Here is a 13,644-nt window from a genome sequence, read left to right on the forward strand (position 1 = left end):
TGCCTAGTAGGCAGCTGAGTAAAAATTTATAGTCTTGATTTTTAATACCTTTACTTTGTGTTTTCCTTTGAAAGCATTCCTTTCCTACCACCCCCAGGGTAACTCTTTATGGTTGGAAGATTCCAGACTTTCTAAAAGTTGAGTAATGGTTTATGCTTAGAAAACATTTTATTGTATGTTTATTAGGGCTTATTTTTTAAGCATTAAGACCTATTGATATTTTAGGATGGTAATTTTTCAACTGGAAGATATCTTGGTGGTCCGCTTTGTACTCTTCATTTTCCATACTTCTGAAGTTCATTCACAGAGCTTAAGGAACTTGACCAAGATTCCAAAGCCTGTGAGCAGCTCAGGGATGAGAGAACTCAGGTCTATTATCTGAAATGAAACTGTCATGCTCAGTTCTGTGTATAGCACTTAAGAGTTTTATATGGAGGCATATTTTTTAAGAATGTTAAGGTACATAGCTTTAGAGCTGTAATTTTGTCCATTTATAATTCAATGATTTGTTGTTGATCTTTTAAATAAGTACTGATTTCACTGGTGAATTTCAGTTTTTATTTCTATTGTGAGAATCATTTCAGGTTTCTTTAATGCCCCACTGCCCCTGAACCTCCAAGTAATCAGTAAATATATTTCTTACTCCAGTATTAAGGACTCATATTTATAAAATAAATATAATTCATTTTGTGTTATAAATGTTTACTTGTAAATCTTGTCTTAATGAACAATTACTTAAGGACAATGATTTTTGTCCACATAATACCTAGTATACAGCAGGGCCTACTGGTAGTTTGTCATAATCCACATCAGTTTTAGAGTTATATACAGGTTTGAATTTCTCTGTTCAAGGAATGTTAGATTCTTTCCTCTCCTCCTTTCCCTTCTTCCTTTCTATAATTCTCACTATGAAAATTTTTTTCTTGAGAAGTTTTTTCTTTATCTCTACTGTGGCTCTCACTTTTTTCTAATTAATAGCCGAATTAAATACAATTAACAACGTAGTACTCATACTAAGTAAAACCCTACTCCCTTTTAATCCTTATACAGAATGGGACTTGACAAATGTGATTTATTTTGAATAAGCAATGATAAGAATTTTCACTTAAAAATTAAGGATGCACTTCAATTTCATTTCATTGAGCAAATGAACAATAGAATGTTGGAATAATTAGGCCGCTTTTGCCAACTCTATAGAACAACTGTTACTTAGGTGACATGTTTCCCTGACTTTGTTTTTTTGGTCCTTACCCAGACAATTATCAGCTTTCCAGTTTTCTATGGATATGAAGATTTACTCCTAGTCATCAGTGGGACCCCATGAAGTCAGCCAGAAAGCCTATATCCAACTTATGTACCTTTGTAAATTTGTCTGGATTTTGAATGTATGTGCAAAACAGATTGTACTTAGCTATTTATTAAATTCTGGAGCATCTTCTGTTTGTCAGGCACTGTGCTAGGCATTTGAAAAACAAGGATGGTCCCTGCAATTTCATGTGAAGAAATTTTTTAATTGTATTTCACAAGTGTATTACTCATATCTTTATTTTGTTTACCTAAATAAATTTTATATTACCTAAATGGATACTGCTAGAAGGAAAGGAAATGTTTTAGATATTGCTGTATTTTATTAAAATAGTAAAATATTAAGAAAAAATTTTCACTTAATACTGTATTCTATGTGGCTACCATTGCTGAATTTTTATTGCTAACCATAATTTTTTAAATTTTAAGATGACCAACCAACACTGTTCATTAAATTTTTTCCAAAAAATCCAGATTCTCCAAACTTAATTTTTTTCTTTAAATAACTTTTTTATGTTTACATCTTATATAACAGGTTATCTTTGACGGTTTATTGGAAGGCATTATACATTTTCATTTTGAATTTTTAGCTATTTTCTACCATATCTCAAGCAAAATCTAGCAGTATGATGTAATTATCCAGTAATTAGTATATACTTTTTAAATGAGTTTTGGAATTTTTTTGTATATGTACTAGAGATATTATTCCAAGATCCTCGTAAGAAACTTCCCAGTTTTAGTTCCAGTTGGAAGTGTTTAATCTTGATTCTGAAATATTGTTCCTATAGCTCTGGTAAAATCAAAGTTTCTTAGATGGGTATTACAAAAACAAAGCTTATTATCTCAATTCCTGTCACAATTTTCATATGTAATCAAGAAGTATGTTAGAAAAAGTAATTCATTCACTTTACCCACCTTAACATGTATGTTTTACAATAATGATGGTTCACAATTGAAAACACAGAGGGCATGCCTCTGCTGGCATACAGTATCTTGGGAAGATAAATTTTAGACTCCTTGGTGGTAAATTTTGTTCTCTTTCACATTCATTCTTAAACGTCTATTTCAGTAATTATCACAGTTACCTTTTATTCTAAGTGTGCACCACTGTGATGAATATGTCAGTTTTTCTCAGTCCTTATAGTGGTCCCTGTAAACGCTGGATTACTGTATCCATATTACAAATGAGGATACCACTTACTAACCAAGCAGCATTTTATCATTATTCAATAACAAACTACTCAATCACATTAGATTTATGACACTTTCTAATTCAAAACACAGTCACAGTAAAGAATTGTCAGTCTGTACTCTGGAAAGCGTTAGTAAAATCATGGCCCTGATAACTTACTGATGAAAAATTTCTGAAAGAATACCAGTATAGAACAACAAACAAAAAAAATTCCTCTGTCTTTTAGAACAAACATAGATGCAGACCAATGTGCAACTTAAGATAAAATATACATAAAGTCAATCTTCTCTTTATATAATAAAAATGACATTTAGGCTTTATTAATTTACTTTTTTGGTGGTACCAGGGATTGATTTTAGGGCCTTGAGCTTACTAGGCAAGCATTCTACCATTTGAGCCATGCCCCTAGTCCTTGTTTTACTTTTAGTTTGGTTTTTTCAGATGTGATCTCACACTTTTCCACAGGCCTGCCTCAGTCCACTATCTTCCTACAACATTTCTGTATAACTGTGTTGATAGTGAAATCCTCTAAATAAAGGAGCGTTTACATTGTCTAGTGCTTTGGTGTGTATATACGCATTACCTTCTAGGCTCTATTATACAACATTTTCATAATTGCATGACATTGAGAGAATTAAGTTTAATATATTCTTTTTTGTATTTGTTAAGGTCAAAAATAGTTTTAGTATAAGAATGAACATCTTCTGATTTCTCGAATGTCAACACATGGTTTTTCTTTAAAACAACTCCTCAATTAAAATACTTTTTGATTCAACTAAGCAGAGTTGATTTTTACATCTTTTGCTTTTAGGAAAAATAAGCAGTTGAAACAGTTTTTCTACTTTTTAAGTAACTTTTATGTCCATTCTAAGTAAATTCAAATTCATACCATATGCTTTTGTGACTATTATCCTGTGACAGGCCAATGCATAATGGCCTGCAAAGTTTAGAAACATTTTTAAATGCTAAAGAAGTACTCTGAATCATCTATTACAGTTCAGAAGGGAAAACTTAGTGTAAAGCTTATACTTTATTCAAAGTTGGATGTGACAAATTTTGATTTGAATCATTTTAGTTGACCTATATAACCTTTTCTTTGGAAATTTAGAATTAAATTCTGTATCATTGAATACATAAGCTGAATATTGTTTTAAAGGACTAAAATGAATTATGGAAATTAGTCACCAGCTTTGCAGTGGTAAAAATTTTGTGCATTGATGCTTAGTTCTTTTGCAAGCAATGAGGACATTTTTCTGATGCTAATATTAAACTTACATTCTTGTGCTGCCTTTTATATTTTTAAACTGAATGTCTATATCTAGGAGTTAGAAGTACACATAAAAATGTTTCCAAGATTGAGTGCTGAATTATATTTAGGATTATCTGTGTGGTCACTGCTATAGTTTTTTATACACCTTCAGTCCAGAAATATCTACTAATCTCTTAGCTATTAGTTAACTTACTCCAACATTCCTGATATTAAAAGTACCTAAAAATGATAATTCAGACCATATTACTGACTGATGTTGGGGAAGAGAAGTTTTCAATTCAAAAAGAGGAAATTATTGAGTTTTAAATAGATACTGAGTTTTAAAGTAAGTTTCCTTACTTGGGATGTAGTGACCTAAAAACCAACTGCTATGAAAAATACTGGACTTTTGTTTATTTGGGAAGTTAAGCGTAAAGTTTATTTCATTGATAAATATTGAACAACATAAAAATATTTAGAAAATCAAATATGTTCCTGTAATGACAGAAATTTAGAGGCTTTTTAAAGTATTACTCCAAAATCATTTTCTTGTCTTTCACATTTATCACACTGGAGTTCGTGCTGAAGGATTTCTTGGCCATTTTAGAGACTATAATCTAGTTAAAAGGTTTGTTTATGCTTCCCATCTCTGTTTTGCTGATGGTATTAGAATGCAGGCCAGAGCCAGACATCTAACTGTTTATAACATTCAAACTTCAATTAAAGCTACAGTGTTCAGTTTTCACAAAGCTAGAAATATCACTAGTAACAAAGATAGTGGTTTTGTGTGACCCTAGACTCTCCTAATTCATACCACTCCTTAGGAATATTCTTTTATTTTAAGTTTTAAATTTAATTCTTTCATAGAAGTATAAAGTGAAATTTATTTTCTACTGTAATACAATATTTTCCTTTTACCAACTACTTTTGATAATAAAGCCTAATCATTTATATTATTATTACTATTATAATTATTATTATTTTTTGTTTGTTTGGTGGGACTGGGGTTTTAACGCAGGACTTCATGCCTGCTTGACCCACATTACTGCTTATTTAAGTGGTCCAGTTTAGAATGGTAGATATTACTTTGTTATTCAGTTGACTTCAGTTCCTTTTTAATCTGGAAGAATAGCAATATGTTGCCTATTAGAAAATAAAACTAGCAGTCACATTACTCCAGTGTTCTTATATGTATGAAAGGAGTCTGAGCCCACATAAAGCAGATACTCATTTAATTTTATATTGCTTTTCTGGACCACTGCTCTTAACTATTTGGGGTTTCTCTGTTTTAAATATGTTGGTAAACTTCTAACTTTTTTTTCTTTTTAGAATTCTTTAAGAATATTTTTTAAGCAATTTCTCTGTTTTTGTACAGCTTACCTAGGCCAGTCAGAAAATTACTTAAATTCTATGTTTAATTTTTCTGATTAGAAGGCAAATTTGAAATATGCATTGCTTTTTTTATTTTTCATAAAGCTAATTTAAAAAAATTGACTTTGGTTCACTAAATGTAGGGTGTGATACTGGAGTTTGAACTAAGGCCTGAAACTTGCTAGGCAAGCACTCTACCCCTTGAGCCACACCCCCAGCCCTTTTTGCTTTTGCTTTTATTTTTCACATAAGCTCTTATTTTTGCCTGAGTTGGCCTTGAACCACAATCCTCCCGTATCTACCTACTATGTAGCTTTGATTATAGACATCCATCAATACAGCTGGCCTAATGTTCTTTATGTATAAGCATGTATTTTTTATTGAAGTATAAATTTATGACAGGAATAAACATACATCATTTAGGAAAGATGAGAAATATTGAATGAATTGCTGGTGAAATATTTCAATTAAGAAATATTACAGTGGGAAGACATATGACTCACTTTCTTAGACACTAAAAGAAACAGTCCATTTATTTTTGATAAACAATAAAATTTCTGTGTAAGATAGTAAGCTAGGAAACATCATCAGTAGTATCTGAAGATAAGAATTAAACTGCATACTATTGGTTCACACCTATAATCCTGGCTACTTGAAAGACTGATATCAGGAGGGTTGGAGTTCAAATAGTTCTTGAGACCCCATGTCCAAAAAAACCAGAGCAAAATGGACTGGAGGTGTGGCTCAAGTGGTAAAGTATCTGTTTTGCAAGTGTGAAGTTCTGAGTTCAAACCCCAGTCCCACCACACACACAAAGTTAAAAACAGCTATGCAAAATTTATATTTGTAGGTTAAATATGTGGATAGATTTCTAAGATAACCTAGGTTGAAAAGCAAGTCAAATAATATGCACAAACTGTTCCCATTTATGTAAAATTAAATGCACAGGGACTGAGGGTGTGGCTCAAGTGGTACAATGCTTGTCTAGCATGTGCAAGTCCCTGAGTTCAAACCCCAGTACCTCAAAAAAATTTAAAAATTCATGTATAGGATATCATGTTTGAAATGTATAAGAAGTTTGCGTAGATATATATATATATATATATATATATATATATATATATATGTATATATATATGTATGCAGTTTATGTCATAAATGCATAAAGTTTGTGTCACAAATACATAAATATAGTAAGAAAAGTTCCAAAAGATATGTACAAGTTTTATCTTTTGTGTATAGAAAATATGTATCTGGAATGCTATAAGTGATAAAGAACTCAATGTTATGTATGCTTCACTATTACTTGGATCTATTTGCAACAATAAGCTTATATTCTTGTAGTAATTTTGTAATGAAAAATATATTTTAGGTATTAAAGAAATAAGAAAAAATGACCCAGGAAAATTATAGTCCTAGTCAAACAGTCACATGAATATATCTGTTAAATATCTTGAAGAAAATTTAGTACTTCCTAAAAATCATCATAGTTTAATACAGAATAAAGTCTGTTCAAATGATCTAATGTTAGAGTGAAAAATCTAGTTAAATGAAAAAGGAACAAAAGATAATCTATCTTGATTTCTAAATATTTTCCTTCTTATGGAAAATCTGCTTTAGGCTCCTAGTTTTGGTAAAGGATATCAGTTATAAAGTCTGTGATATATAGGCCTGAAATTAAAATGTTATTCTAATCAGTGATACTAATTATTGTATGATCACTCAAAGCTACAGATGGCTAAGTCTTTTAATATTTCTGTAATATTTTCTATATTTGGGTACTGGTTTGTGTAGGAATAAAAATAAAACTTTTTTTTAGATGACTGAAACATACATGAAAAGTAGTTTAAAAATGTTTGTAAAATGGGAGGCAGCCCAAACAATGTATACATGTGAGTAAATGTAAAATCAATAAAACAAAAAATTTTTAAAAATCACTAAAAAGTAACATCAAACTGAATGTGTAAACATGCTTACTAAAGAAGCTATTAGAATTCTGGAGTTAATCACCATGTGCTTTGGGGAAAGAGATGAGTTAGTCAGGTTTAGGTAAATTGTCACAGAAGAGGTTAATTTGGGTAAAGATAAAAGCTTCCAATGGGATTAGGAGATTGTGAAGTTATTTTTACTATTTTAAAATCTAATACTAAAGTTAAGAATAATGTGGTAAATTAGGGAGATGGTTAGAAGTAATATACTTTTAAATTTATATTTTTAAATTTTTATTTCCTGGAATATAGGTCAGGAAAAAAGCAGAAAAATGGGAGAAAATATATTGCCCAAAAATTAAGACAACGTGTACCTCTTTGCAGTTACATCTAGAAAGTTGGTTGGAGTCTGAAGTCATATTTAGATATGAGTTGGGAATGAAGCACTAAAGCATTGGGTAAGAATACTAAATCTGTAGGCTTTTTTCTTTCATAATTAAAATTCATACCCAGGATGAAGTTTCGATTGGTACACAATTAAAACTATACGTTTTACATATAAACAAAGGTTAAAAGCTATAGGATAGAACTTGTGTTTTCTCCATTTACTTTATAAATTTTGTTTGCATTGGATTTTTTTCCAAGTAGCCTATCATGCAAATTACCATGGCATCTTACCCTGACCACCAGTAATTGAACTCTTAGTTTTTCCTTCAGAAAATAGCACGAATTAAACAGCTCTGTCAAATATGGGTCTGTAGCTTGTTTACAGATGAATAGTGACTTTTCACGTAAATCTATGTAGTTGTCATTAACTCTTTTTTTTTTTTTGTCTCTTTACAAATGGTTTGGCAGCATCTTCACCAAATTTATCTTGATAACTATTATATTCTCACTGGGATAGTGTGCAAAAATAAAAAGGGTTATTCTGGAACATATACCTTACAGATAGAGAAGGACCTTTATCAAATAATCATGCAAATGGATGCAAAATTGGAACATTTCAACTGTTGTAGAGGGGTACATGATATTTAATATCTGGTGCATTTAGAAAGAAAATTTGGCCAATCAGTGGGCTCATGGGAAACCTTTCTAAGGAAGTCTTTACTTAGCTGTTATCTCACAGAGTAAGGGTTAATTTGATCAAGGTAGAGAAAAGAACTTCCTGGAAAGAAGGAACATTTTGTACAAAGGTCCTGAGCAGGGAGGGAGCATAGTACCTAACATTAAGCCAAGGTCAGTGTGGCACAAGCTTAGAGTAAGAAAGAGTGCCTAATAAAAGGTGCTGCTAAGGAGTTAGCAACCAAACTGTGGGACATTTTAGGCAAAGCATTTCTTTGTCTTAGGTTTAATATTTAAACTTAGACTAATATTCTTTATGATAAGCAGGAAAAACAATATTATAGAAAAGATCATTTTTATTTTGGTTTAAAACTATAATACTTTTCCATAGAATCATGGTTACAGTGTTAAGTCTCATAAAATCCTTTTTAACACAGATAACATTTGAAACTAGTGAACATAACATAATGTCCTAAATATAACCAGGCAGAAGTTAGAAAAGAAGAGGGATTAAAATTGTATCTATTTGTATTCAACATAGAGTACTATGGTTGTGATTAACTTAAGCTGTAAATAATGAAGAAAAAGAAAAAGTCATCTTCCAATGTACTATGCTGGTTTAGCATAGAAGTTAACAAAGGATAGTAAGGGCCATGATCATGTTAGACAATTTAAGATCCTCAACTGTCCTGTCAACTGGATAGACAGCCTAATATTTGAAATAAATCAGGGTAGAGGTAAAGTAAACAAAAAAGTACAATTCATACATCTAGTGCATATATATGCCAATTGTTGAAATATAAACATTTTACAAAATCTTTTATGTATTGGTAGGAAATATGGAGTTACAATGCAACGGCAATATAAAAGTCAACTATTTTGGTTATGTTTAAAGTAATTCATACACTCAGGAGTAGTTATAAGTTACTAGGTTGTATTAAACATCTCAGGCCATGATGTTAGCCTTGAATATATTGGTGTATCTCCCTGGGAGTAGTACTTTTTAAAAATGGACTTGCAGAAATGTAATTCTTATCTTATTTTCAATTTAATTTATATCATTATCAATGAATTATCTTCATTTCATGTTGATCTTAAATTTTAAGCCTCTTTGGACACAGTTTCTACCTGTGTTAAGTAATTAACAATTCAGTGTACAGAGGTTCAGGAAATGACCAGAATGTTAAGAACATTACAAAAATAATAAATGGATGAAATCACTTTTGTTATAAGTAAACATCACAAAGATGTATTGAATTGTAAAGGAGAGGAAAAATACATGCAAGCATTCATTGACTAGCAGGACGCATAACATTGCTATTGATGAATTCTTCCAGTGCATCGCTGTGAAGATTTAACATCTTTCATCAAGTAATCTTGAAGTTAACTTTCTGGCATTTCTCAGGTATGGAAGACCATGCTTTTAAAAACATTTTAATATCTCATTTGTTTATCTACTTAAAGAGCATTCTAACCGAGAGAAATAAGTAGCATTTATTTTTCATGCAGTATCTAGCAGACCACTGATTCTTAAAACCATCTGTATGTATTTGAAAAGCTTCATATTATGTTTGGAAAGAAAGTTTATTGAATTTATAATGCTGAAGGGTCAGTGTACCTCCTAAATAGAATTGAAGATTCACTTGTGCATTATTAGGAATTGATTCATTCCTTCTATTTTATAGCTTCTTACTGATTTTCTAGCAAAACATATTCCAAGGGACGCCATTGCTATAATAACTGAATAGGTATGATTACTCCTCCCCTCCATAAGGTTCCTTCATCAAATAAGGATTCGAATCGATGATTATAATTAAAGAATGGTGGGTAGGATGTTTTTTATTGTAGTATCCTTCAAGAGAGTATCTAAGTAGGAATTGTTCTGAATTCCCAGTAGGAGTCAGTAATGCTTATTAAGTACTTAACTGTGTGCCATTCACTGTGCTAAGCATTTTATAGCTACTATCATATTTAATTCTTTTAAGAATCAAAAAAATTCTGAAGAACACATTTCAGGAAGTATTTCTTCATATTATTTTATTGCTTATAAATATTTATCTGAAAACTAAAGAATGTAAAAGTGAGATAAATATTTTCTTTTCTTGCATCCTTATAGTGTTGGGAAATAAAGAACATAAAGTTTATCTGAACGTCTCAATATGTTTCTACACTCTTCTAACCACAATATTCTCAGATAATCAGCAATTACTTTTTTTTTAATTATAAGGCAACAACCTTAATAGCATTCAGAGACATTTTTTGGTTTACATACTGGCTCCATCTACTGAATACTGTAATATACAATATTTGAAAAGTTGCTGTGGTTCTGAACTTTAGTTTATCAGTAAAGTTAGCATAGTGATGTATTTCTCACAGTTGTTTTGACTGTTAAACTTTAATATGCACATGAAGGCTTAGCATATTTTTGACTTTCACTAAGAACTGGTTTCCTTTTTCCTTTCTCTGTTTCTAATTTTATTAACAACCGTGTTTTAGAAACTTTATGAAATTATATTTGCATTAAGAAATTTTTATTCCCCATTAAAAATAGTATTGTTAATTTTAAAGCTATTTGAAAGTTTTCCTAAATTCCAACAGCTGAGAACGTATCAAATCATCTTTATGCAATCCTCCATTTTGCTAATAAAATGTATAAATATGACTTAAGTGATAGCATGCTTGGCAAATGTGAAGCCCTGAGTTCAAACCCCGGTCACACCAAAATAAATAAATACATAAATAAATGTACATGAAAAAATATTAGAACTCAGATTGTAAGAGAAATTGGAATAAATGATAAATAAGAATAAATGATCATATTTGGTTCATATATGTATTCAGAGTTTATATCATTGCTTTTTGTGATTATTATCAATAAGTGAACAAATATGCGAATATGTTTTCTTTCCTTCTCTTTATTTCCTCATATTAAATAGGTAATTTAAAATGTTAAGATTATGGCCTTGAGAGTTAGACTGTTTGGATTCAAATCCCTCCTCTACTACTTACTAGCTATGTGATATTCTGTGCCTCAGTCCCATTAATAATTGTGCCAGCTCAGGGTTATTTAATGAGTTTAGACATATATAATGGCTTTAAAATTGCCTGGTACATTCTAAGTGACATAAAACTGTTAACTATTACATTGGTTCTATGTATTGTCTGTATATTGGAAAGAAAATAAGGACTAACTTGGTATGTCATATTTGGTAAAATAAAACAAAATAAACCTAATTTGTAGTTTTTTGAAAAGTATGTCTGAGTTTTACATTACATTTTATATTTGCCAAATTTCTTATATTTTTATTTAATCTTATTGTTGAGTGAAATAGTGGGAAATTCTCTCCATTCTTTATCATAAAGAAATCTACGTACAGTAAGTTTAGGACCTTTTAAAGTGTGACAATGGAAAATTTAGTGGAAAAATTAAAAATTAGAATCCAAACCATTCCATGTGCCAGTATGTTGAGTGACGCTATCCCTACTCCTTATTGCGAATTCAAATAAACTTATTAGTTAAGAAAATAAATGTTATTGAAATATTTCATTGCTTTATATTGATGTGTCATTTTACTTAAGGTAGATTCACTTAAAGATTAGATAAACTTATTTTAAATGAGATTAGAATAATTAAAGTCAAATATTAGCCTACTTATGATATTTACAGATTAAATATATATTTTCAAGATATTACATGGCCCTTTCTCTCTCTTTGATGAACTAGGTCAAAAAGACTTTCTTATCGCTCATGTTACTAGTACTATATGTCATGAATTCAAAGTGCTTTTATGAGCTATCCTAGTAAATGAAACATCGTTCTTAATATTTGTTTCTGTGAACAGTGATTCCAAGCTTCAAAGAATGAATTATTATGCAATAAAGTTTTTTTAAAAAAAAAACTCTTAAGTTTATGAGGTAAACTGTATCTGTATTTTTATTAAGACATTAGGGAACCTTTTAAATAGATGCTTATTTTCTTTTTGTACTGTCTATAATTGATCAGTTTAAAAAAGTGATGAATAGTTTTGATGGGATCCAGAAAAAGATGACAATTAAAAGACTCAGAGAAAACTATGTCTAAGAGAATTGTAAATGGTTGCTCAAAGAAAAAGGCAATAGAACAGTATCAGATTTCAATTTTGTAATTAATGTTCATAGTTACTTCAGAATAGTTTTTTTATTAATATAAAGTCCACATAAATTTACTCTTTAAAAGTAACAGACTTAAAATTTAGTGTTCCAGTCTAATAATTGTCAACATTTATGGAGATTTTCACAGAGGCCACTTTTTTTTCCAGATAGGTAAAGTCGCTCCTGATGTGAACAAGTTCTATAAAATGTTAGTTTTGTAATTTTTTTTGTATTTTCTTGTATTAATTTTGCTGATTAGGTACATAGTCTTGGAAAGCTAAACCCAGTTCAAAATCTAAGATTGTTTTGAAAACCTGATGTAATTAAACAACTTTAAATTTGTTGAAAAATAATTTGTGTTTTTTTTAAAGTTATAGCTTGTGAAAAGATTTATTCTTTTTAAGTGAGACAGTTACGGATATCTTAGACTATGATTTAATTACTCATTTCACAAATATTGAGTATTTGCCATAGGCCAGGCAAGGATCATGGAGCTTGTAGAATTTTCATGAAGACTAATACTAAAGAAATACTTCTAGGTGCGATATTTATTACAAATGAATAAAAAGTTCTTTCAGTTACTTTAAGATTAGAAATACAAGTTGAGTTGTCTTTTCTAGGTGATAATAATAAAGGTGTGAGCTGGAGGCATGATTCAAGGGGCGGAGCGTCTTCCTAGCAAGTGCAAAGCCCTGAATTCAAACCCTAGTACCACCCTTCCCCTCCCCCAAAATAATAGAGGTGTGTAATTTTTCATCCAAAGACATGTAGCAAGTGGTATATTGGAGTTAGGTCACCTGCCTTTTAGTCTACATATCTGCTCTGTGATATAAAACGGGACTCTGAAAGAGAGGAAAATCAGGCAAGATTCCTGGAAAGTTGGTCCAGCCACTTTGTATTTGAATACAGTTAATATAATCTAACACCTTTGAAAGTTTTTCATGCTTGTTTTATTTGAATTTCTTTTGGTTTGCCCTTAGCATTTAGTAAATTTTTCAGGATTTTGCTAAATCCATACTTGTGTAAAAATTTTAAAAGGGAGTACTATGACCCTGGAAGCTAGGTATGTGGTGTCATGGTACTAAATCTCATTTCTACAAAAAATAATTAGGATTATGTGTGTGTATTGGGGGTTCTCAGTAAAGAAGGTTGTTTCCTTACCTATCTTAAATTTGCTAGTCTGTTGTAGGAAAAAAAAAAAAAAAGGGATGCTGGAAAATTGAGACTTTTTTCCCCCTGGGATGGCTTTGATCTAAAACTGATTTGAAATCCTGTTACTATGGAACCAATCCTGAATGTGCCTGATAGGAAAGAGTTCACAATAAATTAGAAAGGGTATTCCACCCGCATTTAACATTTTGACTAAACTCATAGATAAAGATAAAGACATATAAGAAAGTGAGGTG

General features: G+C 30.6%; 1 protein-coding gene across 15 annotated transcripts in view; it reads left to right on the forward strand.

Moving 5' to 3' along the window:
* Positions 1–13,644, forward strand: part of Mbd5 (methyl-CpG binding domain protein 5) — a 384,589-nt gene that overhangs the window by 2,791 nt on the left and 368,154 nt on the right. For 6 of the 15 annotated variants that reach the window (XM_074070697.1, XM_074070700.1, XM_074070696.1 and 3 more), the window contains exon 2: positions 1,256–7,503. The exons of 7 other annotated variants lie outside the window; for them this stretch is intronic. The gene's annotated coding sequence lies outside the window, so the exon portion shown is untranslated. Of the gene's footprint in view, positions 1–74; positions 7,504–13,644 lie in introns of those variants that run through there. 2 more of the 15 variants (XM_074070702.1, XM_074070699.1) reach the window with 2 other exon arrangements.

This window comes from Castor canadensis, chromosome 4 (assembly GCF_047511655.1).
Source record: "Castor canadensis chromosome 4, mCasCan1.hap1v2, whole genome shotgun sequence".
Lineage (NCBI taxonomy): Eukaryota > Metazoa > Chordata > Mammalia > Rodentia > Castoridae > Castor > Castor canadensis.